The sequence below is a fragment of the Opisthocomus hoazin genome, unplaced genomic scaffold (genome assembly GCF_030867145.1).
Source record: "Opisthocomus hoazin isolate bOpiHoa1 unplaced genomic scaffold, bOpiHoa1.hap1 HAP1_SCAFFOLD_165, whole genome shotgun sequence".
Lineage (NCBI taxonomy): Eukaryota > Metazoa > Chordata > Aves > Opisthocomiformes > Opisthocomidae > Opisthocomus > Opisthocomus hoazin.
The window spans coordinates 15,001-25,000 of record NW_027449030.1 but is presented as its reverse complement, the minus strand read 5'-3'; positions in this window follow the sequence as shown (position 1 = coordinate 25,000).

Below are 10,000 nucleotides of genomic sequence, written 5' to 3'. Positions count from 1 at the left end.
CGACCTCGCGGGCCGCTCTCGGGGCGCACCCACGCGGATGCGGCCCACACAAGGCTCGTGGTTTCGGTCCGTGTCTTTCGCTTTTTGCCTGGCCCCGATCGTCTCGGTTCGTCCGCCCCACCGCCCGGCGCTGCTTGCGGCCGGCACCCACGGGTAACCCGGCCCGAGGCCCACACCGGCGCCTGGCGTGCTTTAGGACACCTGAGGGCTCGCGGGGCCGCGCGGCCGTCACACAGCCCGGTTCGGTAAAGAAGCCCGAGGAACCCCAACCGAGCAGGTAGCGGGATGGGGGGGGGTGCGGGGTGACACGGGGAGGCACGCGCCCCGCCGCTTCCACCACCGCCGTCTCTTTGCTCGTCACGGTCCGCGCCGCTCGGAGGGAAGGGGACAACACCTCGCACGAGACGGGAAGCGACATTGGAAAGGAGACCGCCCGGCCCGAACACCGGAGCCCCGCCGTGGCTCCCTATGACGGGGAGTACGGAAGACCCGGCCCGCCGGGGGCCCTCTCCGACGCCACCCGAAAAGCCTCATCGATCAGGAAAGGGAAGGGGAACGGAGGAGAAGCGGAGGCCCCACGGCCACGGTTCCTGGGACAGCGACGGCCGCACGCGCCGGCCCCCGAACCCCGAACCTCGGGCAGGGCTGGGCAGCACAGGCGCGGGGCCCTGCGTGCGAGCGAGCGAGCGGGCAGCGTCGACAGCAGAAGCCCAACGCGGCTTGGCCACCGGCAGAGCCGGACTGCCGTAGAGGCTTCTCTGCAACGTGCCCGCGGATGGCTGCTGTTAACGGGCGTGGGGAGGGGGGGGGAGCCACGGCAGGCTCCACTCCCAAACCCCGGCCCTACAAGCGTTCGAGTGCCGGAGACCGCCGCCCGTCTCGGCCCGGCCCTGGAGAAACCCCTCTTGGAGCCCTCGCTCCAGTCGGCAACGGCCACCGGAGCCTGCGGGCAAGCAGCGGCTTCGCGCGGCTTCTGGCAGTCGGAAGCGCCGTGCGCGATAGGTAGGAGGCAGAACGGCCACGGCCAGGGCCGCCGGGCAACGCCCGAGTCTGCCGGCTGAGCCGCGGGTGACAAGCGTTCGAGTGCCGGCGACCGCCGCCCGTCTCGGGCCGGCCCTGGAGAAACCCCTCTTGGAGCCCTCGCTCCAGTCGGCAACGGCCACCGGAGCCTGCGGGCAAGCAGCGGCTTCGCGCGGCTTCTGGCAGTCGGAAGCGCCGTGCGCGATAGGTAGGAGGCAGAACGGCCACGGCCAGGGCCGCCGGGCAACGCCCGAGTCTGCCGGCTGAGCCGCGGGTGACAAGCGTTCGAGTGCCGGCGACCGCCGCCGGTCTCGGCCCGGCCCTGGAGAAACCCCTCTTGGAGCCCTCGCTCCAGTCGGCAACGGCCACCGGAGCCTGCGGGCAAGCAGCGGCTTCGCGCGGCTTCTGGCAGTCGGAAGCGCCGTGCGCGATAGGTAGGAGGCAGAACGGCCACGGCCAGGGCCGCCGGGCAACGCCCGAGTCTGCCCGCTGAGCCGCGGCTGACAAGCGTTCGAGTGCCGGCGACCGCCGCCGGTCTCGGCCCGGCCCTGGAGAAACCCCTCTTGGAGCCCTCGCTCCAGTCGGCAACGGCCACCGGAGCCTGCGGGCAAGCAGCGGCTTCGCGCGGCTTCTGGCAGTCGGAAGCGCCGTGCGCGATAGGTAGGAGGCAGAACGGCCACGGCCAGGGCCGCCGGGCAACGCCCGAGTCTGCCGGCTGAGCCGCGGGTGACAAGCGTTCGAGTGCCGGCGACCGCCGCCCGTCTCGGCCCGGCCCTGGAGAAACCCCTCTTGGAGCCCTCGCTCCAGTCGGCAACGGCCACCGGAGCCTGCGGGCAAGCAGCGGCTTCGCGCGGCTTCTGGCAGTCGGAAGCGCCGTGCGCGATAGGTAGGAGGCAGAACGGCCACGGCCACAGCCGCCGTGCAACACCCGAGTCTGCCGGCTGAACCGCGAGTAGCTGCAGCGGTTCGATGGCGCTGGTCCGCGAGCGCCAGCCCTCTGCCCTAGTATACGGACAGCGAGGTCCCCGGCCCCGGCGGGCTCGAAGAGAACCGTCTTCCCCCAGCGGGGAGGCGCGCGAGCGCCGCCGACTCTTACCATGACGTAACTGGAGGCAGCGCAAAGCAGCGACCCCTTCGGCAGCTCCGAAGAAGAACCGGGCAAGACGTCTACCTGCCAGAACCGCGGTGGAGCCAAAGTCCCGCCGGAGCGAGGTAGACGAGGCATCCCTTTCCGCCGGCAGCTCCGGCGGCCACATCGGGCACACCGGACCCGGCGGACGGTAAAACGGGTAGACCTGGCCTCCCTGCCGGCAGAACGGGTAGACGAGGCCTCCCTGCCTGGAACCGGGTAGACCTGGCATCCCTGCCGGAAGCGGGTAGACCTGGCATCCCTGCCGGTAAAACGGGTAGACCTGGCCTCCCTGCCGGCAGAACGGGTAGACGAGGCCTCCCTGCCTGGAACCGGGTAGACCTGGCATCCCTGCCGGAAGCGGGTAGACCTGGCATCCCTGCCGGTAAAACGGGTAGACCTGGCCTCCCTGCCGGCAGAACGGGTAGACGAGGCCTCCCTGCCTGGAACCGGGTAGACCTGGCATCCCTGCCGGAAGCGGGTAGACCTGGCATCCCTGCCGGCAAAACGGGTAGACCTGGTCTCCCTGCCGCCAAAACGGGTAGACCTGGCCTCCCTGCAGGTAAAACGGGTAGACCTGGCCTCCCTGCCGGCAGAACGGGTAGACCTGGCCTCCCTGCCGCCAGAACGGGTAGACCTGGCATCCCTGCCGGCAAAACGGGTAGACCTGGTCTCCCTGCCGGTAAAACGGGTAGACCTGTTCTCCCTGCCGGCAAAACGGGTAGACCTGGCCTCCCTGCCGGCAGAACGGGTAGACCTGGCCTCCCTGCCGCCAGAACGGGTAGACCTGGCATCCCTGCCGGCAAAACGGGTAGACCTGGTCTCCCTGCCGGTAAAACGGGTAGACCTGGTCTCCCTGCAGGTAAAACGGGTAGACCTGTTATCCCTGCCGGCAAAACGGGTAGACCTGGCATCCCTGCCGGTAAAACGGGTAGACCTGGTCTCCCTGCCGGCAAAAAGGGTAGACCTGTTCTCCCTGCCGCCAGAACGGGTAGACCTGGCCTCCCTGCCGGTAAAATGGGTAGACCTGGTCTCCGTGCAGGTAAAACGGGTAGACCTGGTATCCCTGCCGGCAGAACGGGTAGACCTGGTCTCCCTGCCGCCAGAACGGGTAGACCTGGCATCCCTGCCGGCAAAACGGGTAGACCTGGTCTCCCTGCCGGTAAAACGGGTAGACATGGCCTCCCTGCAGGTAAAACGGGTAGACCTGTTCTCCCTGCCGGCAAAACGGGTAGACCTGGCATCCCTGCCGGCAAAACGGGTAGACCTGGTCTCCCTGCCGGTAAATGGGTAGACCTGGTCTCCCTGCCGCTAGAACGGGTAGACCTGGCCTCCCTGCCGGCAACATGGGTAGACCTGGCCTCCCTGCCGGTAAAACGGGTAGACCTGGCATCCCTGCAGGTAAAACGGGTAGACCTGGCATCCCTGCCGGCAAAACGGGTAGACCTGTTCTCCCTGCAGGTAAAACGGGTAGACCTGTTCTCCCTGCCGCCAGAACGGGTAGACCTGGCATCCCTGCCGGCAAAACGGGTAGACCTGGCATCCCTGCCGGTAAATGGGTAGACCTGGCATCCCTGCCGGAAAAACGGGTAGACCTGGCATCCCTGCCGGCAATACGGGTAGACCTGGTCTCCCTGCCGCTAGAACGGGTAGACCTGGCATCCCTGCCGGTAAAACAGGTAGACCTGGCCTCCCTGCCGCCAGAACGGGTAGACCTGGCATCCCTGCCGGTAAAACGGGTAGACCTGGCCTCCCTGCCGGCAGAACGGGTAGACCTGGTCTCCCTGCAGGTAAAACGGGTAGACCTGGCCTCCCTGCCGGCAGAACGGGTAGACCTGGCCTCCCTGCCGGCAGAAGGGGTAGACCTGTCCTCCCTGCGGACAGAGCGGGTCGCCCGTGCTGGAGGCCCGTATGCAGGGGTGCCTGCACGGGGTGGGAAGGGGCGGCGGCGGGCTGCCTGTGCTCTCTCAGCCGGGGCGGCGGTGGGGGGGCTTGCGGGGGGTGGCTTGGGGCGGCAGGCCGGTCCTGCCGGAGGCCCGTATGCAGGGGTGCCTGCACAGGGTGGGTGGGCCGGCGGCGGGCTGCCTGTGCTCTCTCAGCCGGGGCGGCGGTGGGGGGGCTTGCGGGGGGTGGCTGGGGTCGGCAGGCCGGCCCTGCCGGAGGCCCGTATGCAGGGGTGCCTGCACGGGGTGGGAAGGGGCGGCGGCGGGCTGCCTGTGCTCTCTCAGCCGGGGCGGCGGTGGGGGGGCCTGTGGCGGGTGGCTGGGGGCGGCAGGCCGGCCCTGCCGGAGGCCCGTATGCAGGGGTGCCTGCACGGGGTGGGAAGGGCCGGCGGCGGGCTGCCTGTGCTGTTTCAGTCGGGGCGGCGGTGGGGGGGCTTGCGGGGGGTGGCTGGGGTCGGCAGGCCCGCCCTGCCGGAGGCCCGTATGCAGGGGTGCCTGCACGGGGTGGGTGGGCCTGCGGCGGGCTGCCTGTGCTCTCTGAGCCGGGGCGGCGGTGGGGGGGGCTTGCGGGGGGTGGCTGGGGGCGGCAGGCCGGCCCTGCCGGAGGCCCGTATGCAGGGGTGCCTGCACGGGGTGGGAAGGGGCGGCGGCGGGGTGCCTGTGCTCTCTGAGCCGGGGCGGCGGTGGGGGGGCTTGCGGGGGGTGGCTGGGGTCGGCAGGCCGGCCCTGCCGGAGGCCCGTATGCAGGGGTGCCTGCACGGGGTGGGAAGGGCCGGCGGCGGGCTGCCTGTGCTCTCTCAGCCGGGGCGGCGGTGGGGGGGCCTGTGGCGGGTGGCTGGGGGCGGCAGGCCGGCCCTGCCGGAGGCCCGTATGCAGGGGTGCCTGCACGGGGTGGGAAGGGCCGGCGGCGGGCTGCCTGTGCTCTCTCAGCCGGGGCGGCGGTGGGGGGGGTTGCGGGGGGTGGCTGGGGTCGGCAGGCCGGCCCTGCCGGAGGCCCGTATGCAGGGGTGCCTGCACGGGGTGGGAAGGGCCGGCGGCGGGCTGCCTGTGCTCTCTCAGCCGGGGCGGCGGTGGGGGGGGTTGCGGGGGGTGGCTGGGGTCGGCAGGCCGGCCCTGCCGGAGGCCCGTATGCAGGGGTGCCTGCACGGGGTGGGTGGGCCTGCGGCGGGCTGCCTGTGCTCTCTGAGCCGGGGCGGCGGTGGGGGGGGCTTGCGGGGGGTGGCTGGGGGCGGCAGGCCGGCCCTGCCGGAGGCCCGTATGCAGGGGTGCCTGCACGGGGTGGGAAGGGGCGGCGGCGGGTTGCCTGTGCTCTCTCAGCCGGGGCGGCGGTGGGGGGGCTTGCGGGGGGTGGCTGGGGGCGGCAGGCCGGCCCTGCCGGAGGCCCGTATGCAGGGGTGCCTGCACGGGGTGGGAAGGGCCGGCGGCGGGCTGCCTGTGCTGTCTCAGTCGGGGCGGCGGTGGGGGGGGTTGCGGGGGGTGGCTGGGGTCGGCAGGCCGGCCCTGCCGGAGGCCCGTATGCAGGGGTGCCTGCACGGGGTGGGTGGGCCTGCGGCGGGCTGCCTGTGCTCTCTGAGCCGGGGCGGCGGTGGGGGGGGCTTGCGGGGGGTGGCTGGGGTCGGCAGGCCGGCCCTGCCGGAGGCCCGTATGCAGGGGTGCCTGCACGGGGTGGGAAGGGCCGGCGGCGGGCTGCCTGTGCTGTCTCAGTCGGGGCGGCGGTGGGGGGGGTTGCGGGGGGTGGCTGGGGTCGGCAGGCCGGCCCTGCCGGAGGCCCGTATGCAGGGGTGCCTGCACGGGGTGGGTGGGCCTGCGGCGGGCTGCCTGTGCTCTCTGAGCCGGGGCGGCGGTGGGGGGGGCTTGCGGGGGGTGGCTGGGGGCGGCAGGCCGGCCCTGCCGGAGGCCCGTATGCAGGGGTGCCTGCACGGGGTGGGAAGGGCCGGCGGCGGGCTGCCTGTGCTGTCTCAGTCGGGGCGGCGGTGGGGGGGCTTGCGGGGGGTGGCTGGGGTCGGCAGGCCGGCCCTGCCGGAGGCCCGTATGCAGGGGTGCCTGCACGGGGTGGGTGGGCCTGCGGCGGGCTGCCTGTGCTCTCTGAGCCGGGGCGGCGGTGGGGGGGGCTTGCGGGGGGTGGCTGGGGGCGGCAGGCCGGCCCTGCCGGAGGCCCGTATGCAGGGGTGCCTGCACGGGGTGGGAAGGGGCGGCGGCGGGGTGCCTGTGCTCTCTCAGCCGGGGCGGCGGTGGGGGGGCTTGCGGGGGGTGGCTGGGGGCGGCAGGCCGGTCCTGCCGGAGGCCCGTATGCAGGGGTGCCTGCACAGGGTGGGTGGGCCGGCGGCGGGCTGCCTGTGCTCTCTCAGCCGGGGCGGCGGTGGGGGGGCTTGCGGGGGGTGGCTGGGGTCGGCAGGCCGGCCCTGCCGGAGGCCCGTATGCAGGGGTGCCTGCACGGGGTGGGAAGGGGCGGCGGCGGGCTGCCTGTGCTCTCTCAGCCGGGGCGGCGGTGGGGGGGCCTGTGGCGGGTGGCTGGGGGCGGCAGGCCGGCCCTGCCGGAGGCCCGTATGCAGGGGTGCCTGCACGGGGTGGGAAGGGCCGGCGGCGGGCTGCCTGTGCTGTTTCAGTCGGGGCGGCGGTGGGGGGGCTTGCGGGGGGTGGCTGGGGTCGGCAGGCCGGCCCTGCCGGAGGCCCGTATGCAGGGGTGCCTGCACGGGGTGGGTGGGCCTGCGGCGGGCTGCCTGTGCTCTCTGAGCCGGGGCGGCGGTGGGGGGGGCTTGCGGGGGGTGGCTGGGGGCGGCAGGCCGGCCCTGCCGGAGGCCCGTATGCAGGGGTGCCTGCACGGGGTGGGAAGGGGCGGCGGCGGGGTGCCTGTGCTCTCTGAGCCGGGGCGGCGGTGGGGGGGCTTGCGGGGGGTGGCTGGGGGCGGCAGGCCGGCCCTGCCGGAGGCCCGTATGCAGGGGTGCCTGCACGGGGTGGGAAGGGCCGGCGGCGGGCTGCCTGTGCTCTCTCAGCCGGGGCGGCGGTGGGGGGGCCTGTGGCGGGTGGCTGGGGGCGGCAGGCCGGCCCTGCCGGAGGCCCGTATGCAGGGGTGCCTGCACGGGGTGGGAAGGGCCGGCGGCGGGCTGCCTGTGCTCTCTCAGCCGGGGCGGCGGTGGGGGGGGTTGCGGGGGGTGGCTGGGGTCGGCAGGCCGGCCCTGCCGGAGGCCCGTATGCAGGGGTGCCTGCACGGGGTGGGAAGGGCCGGCGGCGGGCTGCCTGTGCTCTCTCAGCCGGGGCGGCGGTGGGGGGGCTTGCGGGGGGTGGCTGGGGTCGGCAGGCCGGCCCTGCCGGAGGCCCGTATGCAGGGGTGCCTGCACGGGGTGGGTGGGCCTGCGGCGGGCTGCCTGTGCTCTCTGAGCCGGGGCGGCGGTGGGGGGGGCTTGCGGGGGGTGGCTGGGGGCGGCAGGCCGGCCCTGCCGGAGGCCCGTATGCAGGGGTGCCTGCACGGGGTGGGAAGGGGCGGCGGCGGGGTGCCTGTGCTCTCTCAGCCGGGGCGGCGGTGGGGGGGCTTGCGGGGGGTGGCTTGGGGCGGCAGGCCGGTCCTGCCGGAGGCCCGTATGCAGGGGTGCCTGCACAGGGTGGGTGGGCCGGCGGCGGGCTGCCTGTGCTCTCTCAGCCGGGGCGGCGGTGGGGGGGCTTGCGGGGGGTGGCTGGGGGCGGCAGGCCGGCCCTGCCGGAGGCCCGTATGCAGGGGTGCCTGCACGGGGTGGGAAGGGGCGGCGGCGGGTTGCCTGTGCTCTCTCAGCCGGGGCGGCGGTGGGGGGGCTTGCGGGGGGTGGCTGGGGGCGGCAGGCCGGTCCTGCCGGAGGCCCGTATGCAGGGGTGCCTGCACAGGGTGGGTGGGCCGGCGGCGGGCTGCCTGTGCTCTCTGAGCCGGGGCGGCGGTGGGGGGGCTTGCGGGGGGTGGCTGGGGGCGGCAGGCCGGCCCTGCCGGAGGCCCGTATGCAGGGGTGCCTGCACGGGGTGGGAAGGGGCGGCGGCGGGGTTCCTGTGCTCTCTGAGCCGGGGCGGCGGTGGGGGGGCTTGCGGGGGGTGGCTGGGGGCGGCAGGCCGGCCCTGCCGGAGGCCCGTATGCAGGGGTGCCTGCACGGGGTGGGAAGGGGCGGCGGCGGGGTTCCTGTGCTCTCTGAGCCGGGGCGGCGGTGGGGGGGCTTGCGGGGGGTGGCTGGGGGCGGCAGGCCGGCTCTGCCGGAGGCCCGTATGCAGGGGTGCCTGCACGGGGTGGGAAGGGCCGGCGGCGGGCTGCCTGTGCTCTCTCAGCCGGGGCGGCGGTGGGGGGGCTTGCGGGGGGTGGCTGGGGTCGGCAGGCCGGTCCTGCCGGAGGCCCGTATGCAGGGGTGCCTGCACGGGGTGGGAAGGGCCGGCGGCGGGCTGCCTGTGCTGTCTCAGTCGGGGCGGCGGTGGGGGGGCTTGCGGGGGGTGGCTGGGGTCGGCAGGCCGGCCCTGCCGGAGGCCCGTATGCAGGGGTGCCTGCACGGGGTGGGTGGGCCTGCGGCGGGCTGCCTGTGCTCTCTGAGTCGGGGCGGCGGTGGGGGGGGCTTGCGGGGGGTGGCTGGGGGCGGCAGGCCGGCCGTGCCGGAGGCCCGTATGCAGGGGTGCCTGCACGGGGTGGGAAGGGCCGGCGGCGGGCTGCCTGTGCTCTCTCAGCCGGGGCGGCGGTGGGGGGGGTTGCGGGGGGTGGCTGGGGTCGGCAGGCCGGCCCTGCCGGAGGCCCGTATGCAGGGGTGCCTGCACGGGGTGGGAAGGGCCGGCGGCGGGCTGCCTGTGCTCTCTCAGTCGGGGCGGCGGTGGGGGGGCTTGCGGGGGGTGGCTGGGGTCGGCAGGCCGGCCCTGCCGGAGGCCCGTATGCAGGGGTGCCTGCACGGGGTGGGTGGGCCGGCGGCGGGCTGCCTGTGCTCTCTGAGCCGGGGCGGCGGTGGGGGGGGCTTGCGGGGGGTGGCTGGGGGCGGCAGGCCGGCCCTGCCGGAGGCCCGTATGCAGGGGTGCCTGCACGGGGTGGGAAGGGCCGGCGGCGGGGTGCCTGTGCTCTCTCAGCCGGGGCGGCGGTGGGGGGGCTTGCGGGGGGTGGCTGGGGGCGGCAGGCCGGTCCTGCCGGAGGCCCGTATGCAGGGGTGCCTGCACGGGGTGGGTGGGCCGGCGGCGGGCTGCCTGTGCTCTCTGAGCCGGGGCGGCGGTGGGGGGGCTTGCGGGGGGTGGCTGGGGGCGGCAGGCCGGCCCTGCCGGAGGCCCGTATGCAGGGGTGCCTGCACGGGGTGGGAAGGGCCGGCGGCGGGCTGCCTGTGCTCTCTCAGTCGGGGCGGCGGTGGGGGGGCTTGCGGGGGGTGGCTGGGGTCGGCAGGCCGGCCCTGCCGGAGGCCCGTATGCAGGGGTGCCTGCACGGGGTGGGTGGGCCGGCGGCGGGCTGCCTGTGCTCTCTGAGCCGGGGCGGCGGTGGGGGGGGCTTGCGGGGGGTGGCTGGGGGCGGCAGGCCGGCCCTGCCGGAGGCCCGTATGCAGGGGTGCCTGCACGGGGTGGGAAGGGGCGGCGGCGGGGTGCCTGTGCTCTCTCAGCCGGGGCGGCGGTGGGGGGGCTTGCGGGGGGGTGGCTGGGGGCGGCAGGCCGGTCCTGCCGGAGGCCCGTATGCAGGGGTGCCTGCACGGGGGTGGGTTGGGGGGGGCGGCGGGAATTTTTTGGTTTTTGTTGCTTTTTTATTTCTTTTTCCGCTTTTGAAACAGAGACGCCGCCCCGTCCTCGGGCGTTTCAGCCGAGCTGATGGAAAGCGGCGCCCCTTCCCGTCGCTTGCGGGGGGGGGTGGTGCAGGAGGGGGGAGGCGGCGCGCGCCTGAAATTCCCCTCGCCACCCCCCGTTTCCGAGACTTCGCCGTATCTAGTGGAAGGCGCTAAGCTTG